We start from the raw sequence: 15596 nt of genomic DNA, 5'->3' as shown, positions 1-15596 counted from the left end.
AGAAGAAACACTGGGGATTGGAGGGTAGAGAAACTGCAAAGCAGAAATTCCCATGTATGATAAGGTGGCCAAATAAAATACAGTACACTGGGGGCACCTGGGTGGCTCAGTCGGTTAAGCATCCGATTTCGGCTCGGGTCATGATCTCACGGTTTGTGAGTCTGAGCCCCATGTCAGGCTCTGTACTGACAGCTCAGAGCCTGGAGCCTGTTTCAGATTCTGTGTCTCCCTTTCTCTGCCCCTCCCCTACTCACACTGTCTCTGTCTCTCTCTCTCTCAAAAATAAGTTAAAAAAAATTTTAATACGGTACACTGAATTAAGTCTGAATTTCACATAAAGAACAAATAATTACTTAGTATAAATATGTCCCAAATATTGTATGGGGTATACTTACACTTGAAAAAAAAAGTATTCATTCTTTATGTGAAGTTCAAATTTAACTGGGTGGTCCTGTTGACTTTCTCTGGAGATCTGGTAACCCTAATTTAGGACAATCAGTGAGGAGAATATCAACCACAAGTGATTATCTTAGGCTTAAAAATGAGAATTCTTAGGTATACACTTTCTCTTGAATTGCCCACTAAAAATGTACCTAAAACATCAGAATATTAAAAAAGGTGGGGGGGGAGTAGGAAGAAAGGCAGTCTCTGAAAACAGCAGGATTAGGCAGAGGCAATCTGGAGTAGTAAGATGCTTAAGTAGCTGGAAATGTTTTGTTGATGTACTAGACATAGAAACCAAGTCAGCTTGTCCTCACAGCGTACACGACGCTGTAGCCAGGTAACAATTTATTTGTCAGCTCAGCTTGCACAGAGGAGTGCACAGCCTTTTCTCCGTTTCTGGAAGGGAGATGGGAATTTCAAGGCAAATTGCTTGCGGGAACATTTTTGTTTAAAATCTGAAAGAAATCTGCATTACCAAACTGAGAAGACAAATAGATCAAAGACACTATGGTAAAAGAGAACCATGCTGACCTGGAGAACTGAGGGGTGAAGGGTAGGCATTAACCAAAGTGCTCAAAAGCTCATGATGTTTTTGTCTTGCAAAACGCTAATGTAGACCGAGTCGAAAAGTGAAGACTTTCAGTGATAAACACTGTCTAAACTGGCTTATTCTCACGTGCCTACCTTCAGTCCTGCTCATCCTCTTAAGAAAAGGAAAAGGAGTCTCAGACTGATTCTTCAGAGACTGAAACTATTGCAGCATGGGGGTGGGTCATTACTTTCAAAGCAAACATGGAATATATTTACATCTTATTTAAAAGGTAATTAAAAACAACTTCAATCAAATTAGTAAAAATTAATAGAATTGTATACATAGATTTACATCTAATTTAAAATGTCATTATCAATGACTTCAATGAAATTAGTAAAAATTACTAGAGTTGTATAATGTATTTACATGGATTATTAATTACTAACAATCAAATTATGAAACCAGAAGATGTACCAGATCACTTAAGTTTTATAGCTGACATCCAATTTTACTTGTCTTGCTTTGCTTTTTTAAAAACTACATTTCCCCCAAAAGACAGATCTCATTCAAGCATTCTTTTTTTTTTTTACACAATGTTTTAAAATGTTTGTGTATTTATTTATTTATTTATTTGAGAGAGAGCAAGAGGGAGGGAGAGGCAGAGAGACAGAGAAAGAGAGAATCCAAGCAGATTCCGTACTGTTATAAATTTTTTTTAATGTTTATTCATTTTTGAGAGACAGAGCATGAGCAGGGAAGGGGCAGAGACAGAGGGAGACACAGAATCCGAAGCAGGCTCCAGGCTCTGAGCTGTCAGCACAGAGCCCGACATGGGGCTCGAACTCACAAACTGTGAGATCATGACCCGAGCCGAAGTCAGACGCTCAACCGACTGAGCCACCCAGGCACCCTGATTCCACACTGTTAGTGCAGAGACCCACACAGGGCTCAAACTTACAAACCATGAGATCATGACCTGAGCCAAAACCAAGAGTCAGATACTTAACCAACTGAGCCACCTAGGCACCCCTCACGCAAGCATTCTTAACAAAGTTTTAACAATCCAGGATTTTGCAGAGGCAATGAAAGACCCTTGGTTGGCCCCATCAGGCTGGACTGGGTCTGTGCTAGTTCAAGACAGCAGCAGCCCAGGAGGTGGGGAGTACAGAACCTCTTCCTGTGCCTGTACAGTGGGAGACTCATGGGGGATGGGGTCAAGGAGATTCAGCCCATGTGACAGCAGAGCTTCCGGGAGAACAGAGCAGGGGAACAAGGAGAGAGAAGCCCTTCAGTGTGTGAAACAGGATGAGGCTCAAGTGAAGGCTTAGACAACAACAGGTGTCTCCTCTAAGGAAGCCTAAAACTTATGCTATTCACGACTGAAAACTTACGCTGAAATACGACTTAAGAGTTGTGATGGTTAATTTTATGTGTCAACCTGACTGGGACATGGGGAGCTCAAAGTAAATGTTATTTCTGGGTGCATCTGTGAGGGTGTTTGCAACGAGATTAGCAGGTGAGTTGGTGGCCCCAGTAAAGCAGATCGCCCTCCCCAATGTGGGTGAGCATTAACCATTCAAGGTCCAAAGAAAACAAAAAGGCAGAGGAAGGAGGAATTCTCCCCTTTTGCTTCCTTCCCTGCCTGCCTGAGCTGGGACATCAGTGCCCTCCTGCCCTTGGACTGAGATGGACACCATTAGCCCATCTGGTTCTCCAGCCTTCAGACTCGGACTGAACTACACCACTGGCCTTCCTGGGTGTCAAGCTTGCAGAATCAGATTTTGGGACTCCTTACCACCTGCAATCATGTGAGCCAATTCCCTAAAGGAATTTCTTTATCTATCTATATCTATATCTATATCTATATCTATATCTATATCTATATCTATATCTATATCTATATCTATCTCCCATCAATTCTGTTTCTCTGGAGAACCTTGATTAATGGGAGAGTAAAAACAAGGCCATTAAATAATCACAGGGGGAAATAAACTTATTCCCACTCAACCTGGTGATCTCTTCCTGCACACCCCTTCTCCCCAGCCCCTCATCACTCACCTGTCTGAATTCCATTTCCCATTGAGCATTCACTGTTTTAGAAGTGATGGCCCATGTAAAGACAGCAGCTCTTTTGAGGAGCCTGGGTGGCTCAGTAGGTTATGCTTCTGACTCCGGCTCAGGTCATGATCTTGTGGTTCATGAATTCAAGCCCCACGTCCGGTTCTGCACTGACAGCTCGGAGCCTAGAGCCTGCTTCAGATTCCGTACCTCCCTCTCTCTCTGCCCCTCCCCTGCTCGTGCTCTGTCTCTCTCTCTCTCTCTAAGACAAATAAACATTAAAAAATGAAAAAGACAGCAGCTGTTTCTCATTTTAGCAGCTTACCAAACTGTACTCTCACTAAAGGCAGGAGCAGTCTCCCAGAGATCTTGATTTTCTACGGAGCCTAAAACCCAGAAGGGCTTTGCACATAAGGAGGAGTTTCAGGGAATTAACGAATGCAATCTCCAAATTGCTAACATTCAAAAATGCTCATTAGTATTGTATTATTAACCTCAAAAACAAAACAACACCACATCACAGAGAGAGCATCTTGCCTTTCTGGTTCTCTCCCTCAGAGAATGAGGCTGAGCACAAGGTCAGGGGAGTGTAGGGCAAATGGCGGCCTCCCGAGCTATGGGCCTGGCACCCTTTACCAGCCTTAAATTAGCCATAAGAAAATGGATGACAGTCCTGTCAGCATGCCATACACTTTGGTGAAAAGAACAAATGAAATAATATTGAAAAAATACATCTCCCTCTTCTCTACAATTGTTCATTTGATCTTTATCCCAAACCTACTTTGACAAGATTAACCAAACACTGAAAGCTGAAGGTACGAGACACGCAAAAGCCTATTAGGTTATCTAGTCCATTTTTTAGGCCATATGTACAGTTACGTGTTCCCTATAGAAATATTTTCGAGAACTTTGTCTGCCCCTTTCCCAGTAGACTTCTCTGGATGTTTTAAAGTCTTTTCCGAGGAGCGTGTTCTAGTTAGGCACATCTTAAGACACCTGACAGTTTTTCTGAAGCTTCTATTTCAATTTGTCTTATTTAAATTTTGCCCCATTGCTCCTACTTAGGCCCTTTTCCCGTCACCATATTGTAGATAGTTTTCATATTCCTTTTTAGGCGTAATTTAACCATGCTTCACACATTAACTTGAGTAGACAGTATATGGTATAAATTACACAAAACAGCGATGTGTGAAGACATTCTGTGGTGAATAAATTAAAGCATTAATTTCAGACATATCAAACTAACACTTTTTAAATTTGTGGTTCCTATAATTTTCAGACCTGTTTCTGAAGTCTCTGCGGCGGGGGAATTAAATGGAAGAGATTAGTCCAAAACTTTTACTTTCAATTCATAGGTTGGAGAGCAGCCATTCCCATGAATATTCAAAAGAGAAAAGATTTTTTTTTTTAAGGATTTAACACAGAGCGGTGCCTGGGTGGCTCTGTCGGTTAAGCGTCCGACTCGATTTTGGCTCAGGTCATGATCTCACAGTTGGTGAGTTCGAGCCCCGCAGCGGGCTCTATGCTGCCTTGGCCTCTCTCTCCCTCCCTGTCTGCCCCTCCCCTACTCGTGCTCTCTCTCTCAAAATAAGTAAATAAACTTTTAAAAAATGTGTTAAAATTTTCTAAAAAAAAGAACTTAACACAGAGGGCTTACTCAGATTTAAGGAGATGTTGCCATTCAGACATAAAGTGAAAAAGACGGGGTTCAGCAACTCACCAGACATCATCACCACCAGCCTGGCAGGTAAGAGAGAACTGAGGGAGAGGGCTTCATTGCCCACAGAGTGTTTGTGAAACTCGGTACGACGAGCCTGAATGGACCGAAGAAGGGCGCCTGTCTTCGGTACGGAGAGAAGACTGGCACAAAGAACCCAACTCACATTTAACCCCAAACTGTCCCGGCACAGGCTTTCCTGGGCTCCTCGGGTTTCTAGTTTCTACCAATGATACGGAACCGAAGAATGGACCAGGGACTGGCACCAAACCACAGACACACACAATTCCTCTCGAGGAGTGAGACTCGAGAAGAAGAATCGAGTTGGTCCCTGTTCCCGGTTTTAATTTTCACCAGAGTGTTTACCACTTGGGCCGTAGTTTTATTTAGTTTGCTTACTGCCTGTCGCCTCCAGCCCCCACCTAGCAATCTAAGCTCCACGCGGACAGAAACCTTTGGTTGTGCCTTGTTTGCATCTATATCCCCAGTGCCTAGGACACTGCCTGACCCACGGCAGCCAGTTAAGTATCGGATCAAGGAAGTCGCTGATTTGGCACCGATTTCTTCATTCACAGAGTCAGAAAAATAGCACGCATATGTCCCTGCTGAAAAAGCTCCAGCAAAAAAAAAAAAAAAAAAAAAAAAAAAAAAAAAAAAAATTGTTCTACTATGGGAAGAAGTTTTTAAAATTCTGGGAGGTAGGCTTTGAGACAGTGTTATTCCTTAAAATATAAACTAGGAAGTATCTCAAATCTGACCAGCCTCAAACTAAAGGGGAGGCCCTGTGAGGCCAGGGGCCGCGTCGTCTTTGTCCCTCCGTGTCAGCTCATGACTCGGACCTGAGAAATAAGATCCAGGAGGAACAACTGACCGAGGCTGTGCCAGCCGCTCGTCTGAACGCTCGCCTGCGTGAATTCATTACTTTCTACGATAATTCTATGTGGGGGGGCACAATGATTCCCCCCCAGCTCCCAGGTGAAGAACACACAGTGTCAGGGAGTAAATAACTGCCGGTTATCAATGTTTGGTTTCTCAGCTCCAGACCCACCCTCCTTTGCCCGGCTTTGTGAGCTGGGACTGGCCGAATGTTAGGCAGCAGCCCCAGGATGGTCCTCCCTGACAGGCCCTGGCCCTCCGTGTTTGTTAGGCAGCAAGGGAAACCAGAAGCCAGCTTTGGGCGAGTCCCCAGCTGTACCCCGGGGCCACACCGTCCTCACAGATAGCTGCTTCTGCAGAATGGCGCTACCTTCTGGAAAGTCCTTTCCCACCAGCGGGCTGCATGTTCCCGAGGTCCCCGCGGCTTCTCTGGAGAGGACTGACTCCCGGCCGGGTCCTCAGTTCCTTTATTGTCCCCTCTCCTCAGCCAAGATGTGGTGGGTGCACCTTGTGGATCCCTTACACGCCTTTTGCTCCTTTAAGTAGCTAACCTCCTTCCACTACTTAACAATTCTTTAGGTTCAATTGTGCCTGGATAGAGCGCTGGGACGGCACTCTATTATTTCAGACCCCAAAGAGCTCCAGATTGTACCACGGGGAAGCGATCAGGCTGGGCTTCAAACGCAGCAAGTCTGAAACCAGAGGATACACTCCAAACTCTGATACTACACTGTCTCCAACTCGGGGAGAGAATCCAGGTTAACTCCGCCCACAGCCCGGACACCTCTGAGGATGCAGATATGAGAACTGCAATTTCAAGGGCCAGACACGGAATCACGTCTCCTCTGGTACGACACGGATTAATACTACACGACCCTAAATCTTAATAGCTCAAAACCCTTTTACATGCAGAATTCCACAACTAGACAACTCTGTAGAGTTGAAAAGGCATATGTTATTATTCTCATAGGTAAAGAAACTGAGGCCCACAGACAGTAAAATTTTGCACAAGCGGTCACACTCAAGTCTTCCAGCTCCCAGCCAGAACTTTGCCTATAATGTCACTATCTTACCTTGGGGTTTCGTTACACTGGAGTCAGTTTGACTGTGAGACTGAATGGTGTATCTCCAAAAGATCCGTGTCCAAACCCTTGAGGCCTGTGAACATACCCTTATATGAAAAAGGGATCTTTGCAGATATGATTACATTAAGGGGAGACAGGGAGTTATCCTGGAAAATCAGGATGGCCCCTAAATGCCATCATAAGAGTCCTTAGAAAAGAGAGGTAGAGAGAGACTTCACACACACAGAGGAAAAAAGGTTGTGAAGCCAAAGGCAGAGATGGGAATGATGTGGCCACAAGTCAGCGAATGCAAGTAGCCTCCAGAAGCTGGAAGAGGAAAGGCACAGAAAGCGGCAATGAACAGATTCTCCTCTAGAGACTCTGTAGGGAACACAGCCCTGATGACACCTTGACAATAGCCCAGAATTACTGATGCCCAACTCCTGGCCTCCAGAGAGACCAAATTCTACTGTGTTAAGTCACCAAGTTTGTTGTAATGTCTTACAGCAGCCTCAGGAAATTAATATACTGACAAATTCAAGTTTAAAAAAAGTTTATACAGATAGAAAATAATATCTAAACATGACATAAAGTTTTATGAAATTAGCTTCATTAAAAATGAAGGATGTTAAGACCATTGAGAATGAAAACACGAGCTACATAGAAACATAAGATCTTCCAAAACTGAATAAGGGAGAAATAGAAAAATCTGAATAGCTCAATTACTAGTAATGAAATTGAACTGGTAACCACAAAACTCTCAAGAAACAAAAGTCCAGGACCAGCTGTTTTCACAGATAAATTTAAAGAAGACTGAATTCCTATGCTCTTCAAACTATTCTAAAAAATAGAAGGGGAAGGAAAGCTTCCAAATACATTCTAAAAGGCCAGCATTACCCTGATACCCAAATCCAAAGACACTAGAAAAAAGAAAACTATAGGCCAATATCCCTGATGAACATAGATGCAAAAATCTTCAACAAAATATTACCAAACTACATTCAACAATACTTTAAGAGGATCATTCACCATGTTCAAGTGGAATTTATTCTGGGGATGCAAGGATGGTTAAGTATGTGTAAGTCAATCAACCTGACATTCTACATTTTAAAAAATGAAGGACAAAAATCATATGATCATCATGATGGATGTGGAAAAAGCAATTTGACAAAATTCAACATCCATTTATGATGAAAATGCTCAAAAAAGTGGATTTCAAGGGAACGTTGAATCATTATGCTGAGGCCGTATTTGAAAAACTCACAGCTAACATCATACTCAACATTAAAACCTTTAAGATAAAGAACAAGACAAGAATGTCCATTCCCTTCACTTTTATTCGACATAGTACTGGAAATCCTAACCACAGCAATTAAACAAGAAAAAGAAATAAAAAGACATCGGAATTGGTAAAGAAGAAGTTAAACAGCACTATTTGCAGATGACGTTATACTGTACATATAAAACCCTAAAGACTCCACCAAAAAACTATTCAAAACAATAAATAAATTCCATAGTTGCAGGATACAAAACCGATATACAAAAATCTGTTGTGTTTCTATACACTAATAACAAAGTAGCAGAAAGAGAAATTAAGAAAATAATTCCATTTATAATTATATCAAACAGAATAAAATACCTAGGGACAAACTTAATGAAGGAAAAATGAGGAAAGATTTGTATTTTGAAAACCACAAAACACTGATGAAAGAAACTACAGATGACACAAACAAATGGAAAGATAGTCCATGCTCATGGATGGGAAGAATTAATATAGTTCAAATGCCCATGTTATCCAAAGCAATCTACAGATTCAATGCAATCCCTATCAAAATACCAATAGCATTTTTCACAGAATTAGAACAAATAATACTAAAACTTGTGTGGAACCACAAAAGATTTCAAATGGCCAAAGCAATCTTAAGGACAAAGCTGGGTTATCACAATCCCAGATTTTAAGAAATACTACAAAGCTGTCATAATCAAAACTGTAAGGTACTGGCATAAAAACAGACACATAGATCAAGAGAACAGAACAGAGAGCCCAGAAACAAACCCATGCTTTTATGGTCAATTAATCTATGACAAAGAAGGAAGAATATATAACAAGGAAAAGACAGTCTCTGCACAAAACGGTGTTGGGAAAACCGGACAGCTACATACAAAAGATTGAAACTGGACCACTTTCTTGCACCATATGCAAAATAAATTCAAAATGGATTAAAGACCTAAATGTGAGACCTGAGACCAGAGACTCCTAGAAGAAAACATAGGCAGTAATCTTTTTGGCATTGGCCTTAGCAATGTTTTTCTAGATAGATCTCCCCAGGCAAGGAAAACAAAAGCAAAATTAAATTATTGGTACTATACTAAAATAAAAGGTTTTTGCACAGCAAAGGAAACCATCTATCAAACAGTCAGCAACATACTGAATGGGAGAAAATATCTGCAAATGATATATCTAATAAGGGGTTAATATCCAAAATACATGAAGAATTTATACAACTCAACACCAAATAATAATAATAGTAATAATCCAAGTTAAAAATGGGCACAGGAACTGAACAGACATTTTTCCAAACAAGTCATCCAGATGGCCAACAGACACATGAAAAGATGCTCATCATCACTCACCATCAGGGAAATGCAAATCAAAACCACAACATGATATCACTTAACACCGGTCAGAATGGTCAGAATCAAAAACAGAAGTGGGACGCTTGGGTGGCTCAGTGGGTTGAGCACCCAACTCTTGATTTTGGCTCCAGTTATGATCCCAGGGTTGTGGGACAGAGCCCCGCATCAGGTTCATGCTGAACATGGAGTCTGCTTGAGATTCTCTATCTCTCTCTCTCTCAAAGAAGAAGAAAAAGAAGAAGAAGAAGAAGAAGAAGAAGAAGAAGAAGAAGAAGAAGAAGAAAGAAAGAAAGAAAGAAAGAAAGAAAGAAAGAAAGAAAGAAAGAAAGAAAAACAAGTGTTGGCGAGGATGTGGAAAAAAAGGAACCCTCATGAACCATTGGTGGGAATGTAAATTGGTGCAGTGTGGAAAATGGCATGGAGGTTCCTCAGAACATTAAAAATAGAATTACCATATAATCCAGTAATTCCACTATTGGGTATTCACCCAAAGAAAATGAAAGTAATAATTTGAAAGGACATATGCACCCCTATGCTCATTGCAGCATTTACAACTGCCAAGATACAGAGGCAACCCAGGTGTCCATCCACAGACGAAAGGATAAAGAAGATGTGGTATAGACATACAATGGAATATTACTTGGCCATAAAAAATTGAGATCTTGCCATTTACAATAACATAGATGGATCTAGATGGTATAATGCTAAGTGAAATAAGTCAGTCAGAGAAAGACAAATAGCATATAATTTCACTCATATATGGAATTTAAAAAACAAAACAAACAGGGGCACCTGGGTGGCTCAGCCGGTTAAGCATGGACTCTTGATTTAGACTCAAGTCATGATCTCACAGGTCATGGGATTAAGCTCCACGTCAGGCTCTGTGCTGACAGCGTGGAGCCTGCTTGGGATTCTCTCTCTCCCTCTCTCTCTCTCTGCACCCCACCTCTCTCTCCCAAAATAAGTACACTTAAAAAACACTATTTTAAAACAAAACAGAGGGGGGAAAAGCGACAAATAAAAGAACAGAATCTTAAAAACAGAACAAATTGGTGGCTGCCAGAGGAGGGATGGGTCGGGGAAAAGATGAAACAGATAAAAGGGATTAAGAGCCCACTTATCTTGACGCACACTGAGTAATGTACAGAATTGTTAAATCATCATACTGTACACCGGAAACTGATGGAACACTGCAGGTCAATATCCTTTAGTTAAAAAAAGAAAAAAAAATGTACAAGAATATCCATTAACAGAATGGGTAAAAAATATTCTGGTAGGTTTATACACGGCAATGGAAGACAGAACTGCCACTATACCCAATGTGAATGAATCTCGCAGATGTAAAGTTGACCAAAAGAAACCTGACCCAAGGTAGCATACGCTACGATTCCATCTATATGAAGTTCAAGAACAGGTACAAATTGAGCTGTGGTTTTGGAACTGTGGTTTCCCGGGGGGTGGGGGTTATCTGCTGGGAGGGACCACAGGGAGCATGCTGGTGGGCCGGAAATGTTCTGTATCTTAATCTGGGGCAGGGGATTTACATGGATGTATATCAAAATAAAAGAAACTGATTGAGGTGTATGCTTCAGACTTATATTCTTTACTGCATGTAAGTTAGATCTCAAAAAACAAGAACATTAAATATTTATTTTAAAGAAATGACAGAAATGTAGCAAGGTTAATGCATCACATTCAAGATTGTCAGAAAACCAGTATACCATCCCCAAGTTGCACTAAAAATTAGTCTTAGGATTTTCCTCATTTGCAAAATTGGAATAGTAGTATCTACCAACCTCATATAGCAATTCAGAGAATTAGACAATGTATAAATATCTTTGCACTCCTATAAGAGAAGTCCTATAAAAATATGAGGTAGTATTTGTGGAGTGTTCTAAGATCTCATTTTCACTTAAGTAATCTCTTAGAGATACTTCTTCCTTTCCTTTAAAATACAATAACTAGGGGTGCCTGGATGGCTCAGGCGGTTAAGCGTCTGACTTCAGGTCATGATCTCGCGGTTCACGAGTTCAAGCCCCACATCGGGCTCGGTGCTGACAGCTCAGAGTCTGGAGCCTGCATTGGATTCTCTGTCTCTCTGTCTCTCTGTCTCTCTGTCTCTCTCAAAAATAAAGCACTAAATAAATAAATAAATAAATAAATAAGTAAGTAAAAGAATAAAATAAAATGTAATAACTAAAACCCATAAAATAAATGAAAGAGGAACTATGAGTTAGGCCAAAAACAAATTGATAAATTGGGACCAAAGCAGGGTTGCCCATTCTTTCCATGACCTTTCTGATGGGGAATTGTCATTAAACTGAAAAGTCAATATTTATCTTTATTAAAGCTTCCTGAAAGATTCTAGAATCTACCTAGGACAGGATTTTCAATTCCAGACACTCCAAGCAAAGATTTATAAAGTTTTAAATCCAATAATACCATCCTGCTTATCTCCTTTTTTGAAAGTTATTAATAAAACAAACAATGTTGCAATCATCTGTATGGATATAAATAGCATGGTTCAAATCATAGTTCCTCTAAATCAGAGCTGTCCAGTGAGGTAGCCACTAGCCACATGTGGCTATTGAGCACTTGAAATTTGGCTAATTTGAATTGATCTGCCCTCCAAGTATAATATACACACCGTTTTCAAAATTTTGTACCAAAAAAAGAACGTAAAATATCTCATTAATGTTTATATTGATTACATGTCAAAATGGTATTATTTTTAATGCACTGGGTTAAAGAAAACATATTACAATGAATTTAACCTGTTTATTTTTAGTATTTTTAATATAGCTAATAGAAAACTTTAAATTCTATGTAAGGCTTGCATTATATTTCTATTGGACAGCAGGGATCTAAAGAAAGATGGAAATCTTCATCTCAAGACAGAGTTTTCGAAAGGGTTTTAAGAATTAGGATTAAGGGGGCGCCTGGGTGGCTCAGTCAGTTAAGCGTCCGACTTCGGCTCAGGTCACGATCTCGCGGTCTGTGAGTTCGAGCCCCGCGTCGGGCTCTGGGCTGATGGCTCAGAGCCTGGAGCCTGCTTCCAATTCTGTGTCTCCCTCTCTCTCTGCCCCTCCCCCATTCATGCTCTGTCTCTCTCTGTCTCAAAAACAAAAAAACAAAAAAAAAATGTAAAAAAAAAAAAAAAAAGAATTAGGATTAAGATTGCTTAAATGTTTTCCGGCCAAACTGTCTTTGTCAAAGATTATAATCTATGTTTAATCTTTATAATCAACTGAGTTTTAGGATGGTTATATGAGGTTTGGCCTCCATGAAGTCACAGAACATTTACTGGTTTTCCGTGAACCTTAAATAATACGTAAACCTGCAGTTCTAAAACGTTTGGGGGCTTTGTACCGTTGAGGCAGAGAAAGGACCTTAACAGATCTCCAACATGACTTTCCAGGATACCCTAACCCAAAAGCTATATTCAATCAAGCAAAAATGATACTGCTATGAATTGAATTGTGTTCTCCCAAATTCACAGGCCGAAGCCCTACCCCCCAATATGATGGTACTTAGAGGGCAGGACTTTGGGAGGTAATTAGGTTTAGATGAGGTCATGAGGACAGGGTACCAATGATGGGATTAGAGTCCTTATAAGAAGAAGAAGAGGGGCGCCCGGGCGGCTCAGTTGGTTGGGTGATCAACTCTGGATTTCGGCTCAGGTCGTGATCTCACAGTTCATGAGCTGGAGGCAGAGTCTGGCTCCATGCTGGTGGCGTGGAGCCCGCCTGGGAGTCTCTGTCTCCCTCTCTCTCTGCCTCTCCCCTGCTTGTACTCTCTCTCTTCCTCTCAAAAAAAAAAATAAACATAAAAAAAAAAGAAGAGGAAGAGATCAGAATTCTCTCTCTCTCTCTCTCTCTCTCTCTCTGCAACAGGGAGGACACTGTGAGAAAGCAGCCGTGTACAAGCCAGGAAGAGAGCTCCCAACAGGAACCGAGCCTGCCAGACCTTCATCTGGGACTTGTAATCTTCAGAACAGTGAGAAAATAAATAGTGATTCACAGTCAACTGTATTTTGTTATTGAAGCTCAAGCAAACTAACACAGCGACCTACTGCTTAAAGCAATCTTTTTTATTAAATGTCATCGTTAATCTTTACCTATATACATTTTGCTATGTAAAGCACGGTGATTTGCACCCTGTGATGAATAAGAATAAAAAAGTATTGATTTTCTCTAGACGTTAACAGGACAGGTCTGACCTCTGGCCTCTGTAGACCACTCACTCACAGACCATCTTTGTTGAGCCAGGAGAAAGGGGTCAAGGAAAATGATTGTTATTTAAAAACATTATTACTTTAAAAAATTTCATCCTTGATTAAAAATATGTTCTTCAGTAAACGGAATTTATATTTCCGTTCTAACCGAAAATGCAAAGTTGTTCATCTCTCCCCTAGGGATTTGCTTCTTGGTGGCACTTTCAATGGTCTCACCACAGTTTGAGCATAATAAAATCTCATTTTATGCTCCAAGGCAGGAAGCATCCTAAAAGCTCCTCAACCAGTGTAGTACACAACCTTGTGGCTTTTGGACTAACATTTAGACTTCACAGGGGCGCCTGTGTGGCTCAGTTGTTTAAGTGTTCGACTTTAGCTCAGGTCATGATCTCACAGTTTGCGGGCTCAAGCCCCTCATCGGGCTCTGCACTGACAGCATGGAGCCTGCTTCAGATCCTCTGTCTCCTTCACTCTGTGCTTGCACTCTGGTTCTCTTTCTCTCAAAAATAAATGAACATAAACATTTTTTTAATAATTTATAAATAATAGACATCACAAAAAAGAAAGGAAACAAAATGGTGTGCTTGTTTCCTTAGAAACATTCAAAACATCTTCAGATGTTTACTGCCTGTTTTCTTTTAACTTTTTTTTTAATGTTTATCTATCTTTGAGAGTGAGAGAGACAAAGTGTGAGTGGGGGAGGGGCAGAGAGAGAGGGAGACATAGAATCGGAAGCAGGCTCCAGGCTCCTAGCTGTTAGCACAGAGCCTGCTGTGGGGCTTGAACCCACAGCCCATGAGATCATGACCTGAGTCAAAGTCAGACACTTAACAGACTCAGCCACCCAGGTGCTCCTACTGCCTGTTGTAAAGAAAGAAAGAGGAGGGGGGAAATGGAAGAGAACCAAATAGCACAGTTGATTTAATCCCTGTTATCACTTTAACCTCTTTTGCCACCTTTTGGAGCTCCAATGGGTCCAAGTACTCCAAGAAAACTCCACAAAATTTTGTTTGTCCTACACATATTCTCTGGGAAAAGGACCCTGAGCTTTGAACATAATCTCCAAGGAGGCAGTGACCAAAATAGGTTAAGAACTTCTGTTTAAGAGTTTACTTTGGTGAACTGCATGAACATTTCTCCTTGAACCTGGCCAGGTATAACCAGCCGCTTCACTTGATGCATATCACCTAAGACCTCAGAATGTGTACCAGGCCCTGCTTCCACTATTTAATTAATGACCTTGTGCCTTGGTTTTGTTTCCTGGTGTGTGTATGCTAGCTGCCTCCAACTTCTCCCTTCCTCCAAGTTGTCCTATTCTGTGTATCCCAGCTAAATAAGAGTGGACCCAGATGGCTGTCTCCTTATCTGAGAGAGACCCCAGGGTGAAACTTGTCATATTTACCAACATACCCTTTTCTCATACTCCTCTCCACTCTTTTGGGGCCATCTGAATTTGCCACGGTGCTGGATGGGTCGTCCATTTCTCTATTCTCTTTTTATTTAGGTCTAGGAACCATCAGTTTGGTGAGGCACCTTCAAGGACGTCAGATCGCAGTCCTGTACCGCCATTCCCACGTGGTGTAAAATTCTCTTGCATTCCCACCCTAAGGATGTTGTGAGAAAGAAATGGCGTGCTCTTAGCTCCCCAGAGAAGATTATATAAAAGTAATAAAAGCATTCTGTTGCTGTCGATTATTTTGGCACGATTACACCAAGTCGCAGAGTCCCCTGCACCTGCCTTGACCATTCCTTGCCTAAGAGTCAGCAGAGACACAAGCACCCACTGACGTTGCGCCCCTCACTCCGTCCACCCTCTCCAAGCCCCACATTCCAAGTTGTCTCCTTGAATATAACTCCGGATCTTCCTACAAACCCCTTTGTACTGATGTAAAGAATTGAAGCTCACTCTCTCCTGTACTCTTCTCACCGGTAAATTCTCAGATCTCTTCGTTTCCTTGCAGAGCGCAGAGGGGTAAGTTGTGTATGCGTGTGTGTGTGTGTGTGCGTGTGCGTGCCCGTATGTGTGTGTGTGTG

General features: G+C 41.4%; 1 long non-coding RNA gene across 2 annotated transcripts in view; it reads right to left on the bottom strand.

The window, feature by feature from the left end:
* LOC115517952 overlaps window positions 1-15162 on the bottom strand; it is a 31399-nt gene extending 16237 nt beyond the window's left edge. For both annotated transcript variants that reach the window (XR_004343810.1, XR_004343811.1), the window contains exon 1: window positions 14973-15162. This is a non-coding gene — a long non-coding RNA (uncharacterized LOC115517952). The remainder of the gene's footprint in view (window positions 1-14972) is intronic.
* Window positions 15163-15596: the final 434 nt, after the last annotated feature.

Source organism: Lynx canadensis, chromosome B4 (assembly GCF_007474595.2).
Source record: "Lynx canadensis isolate LIC74 chromosome B4, mLynCan4.pri.v2, whole genome shotgun sequence".
Taxonomy (NCBI): Eukaryota; Metazoa; Chordata; class Mammalia; order Carnivora; family Felidae; genus Lynx; species Lynx canadensis.
This window is presented reverse-complemented; position numbering and strand designations above follow the sequence as displayed.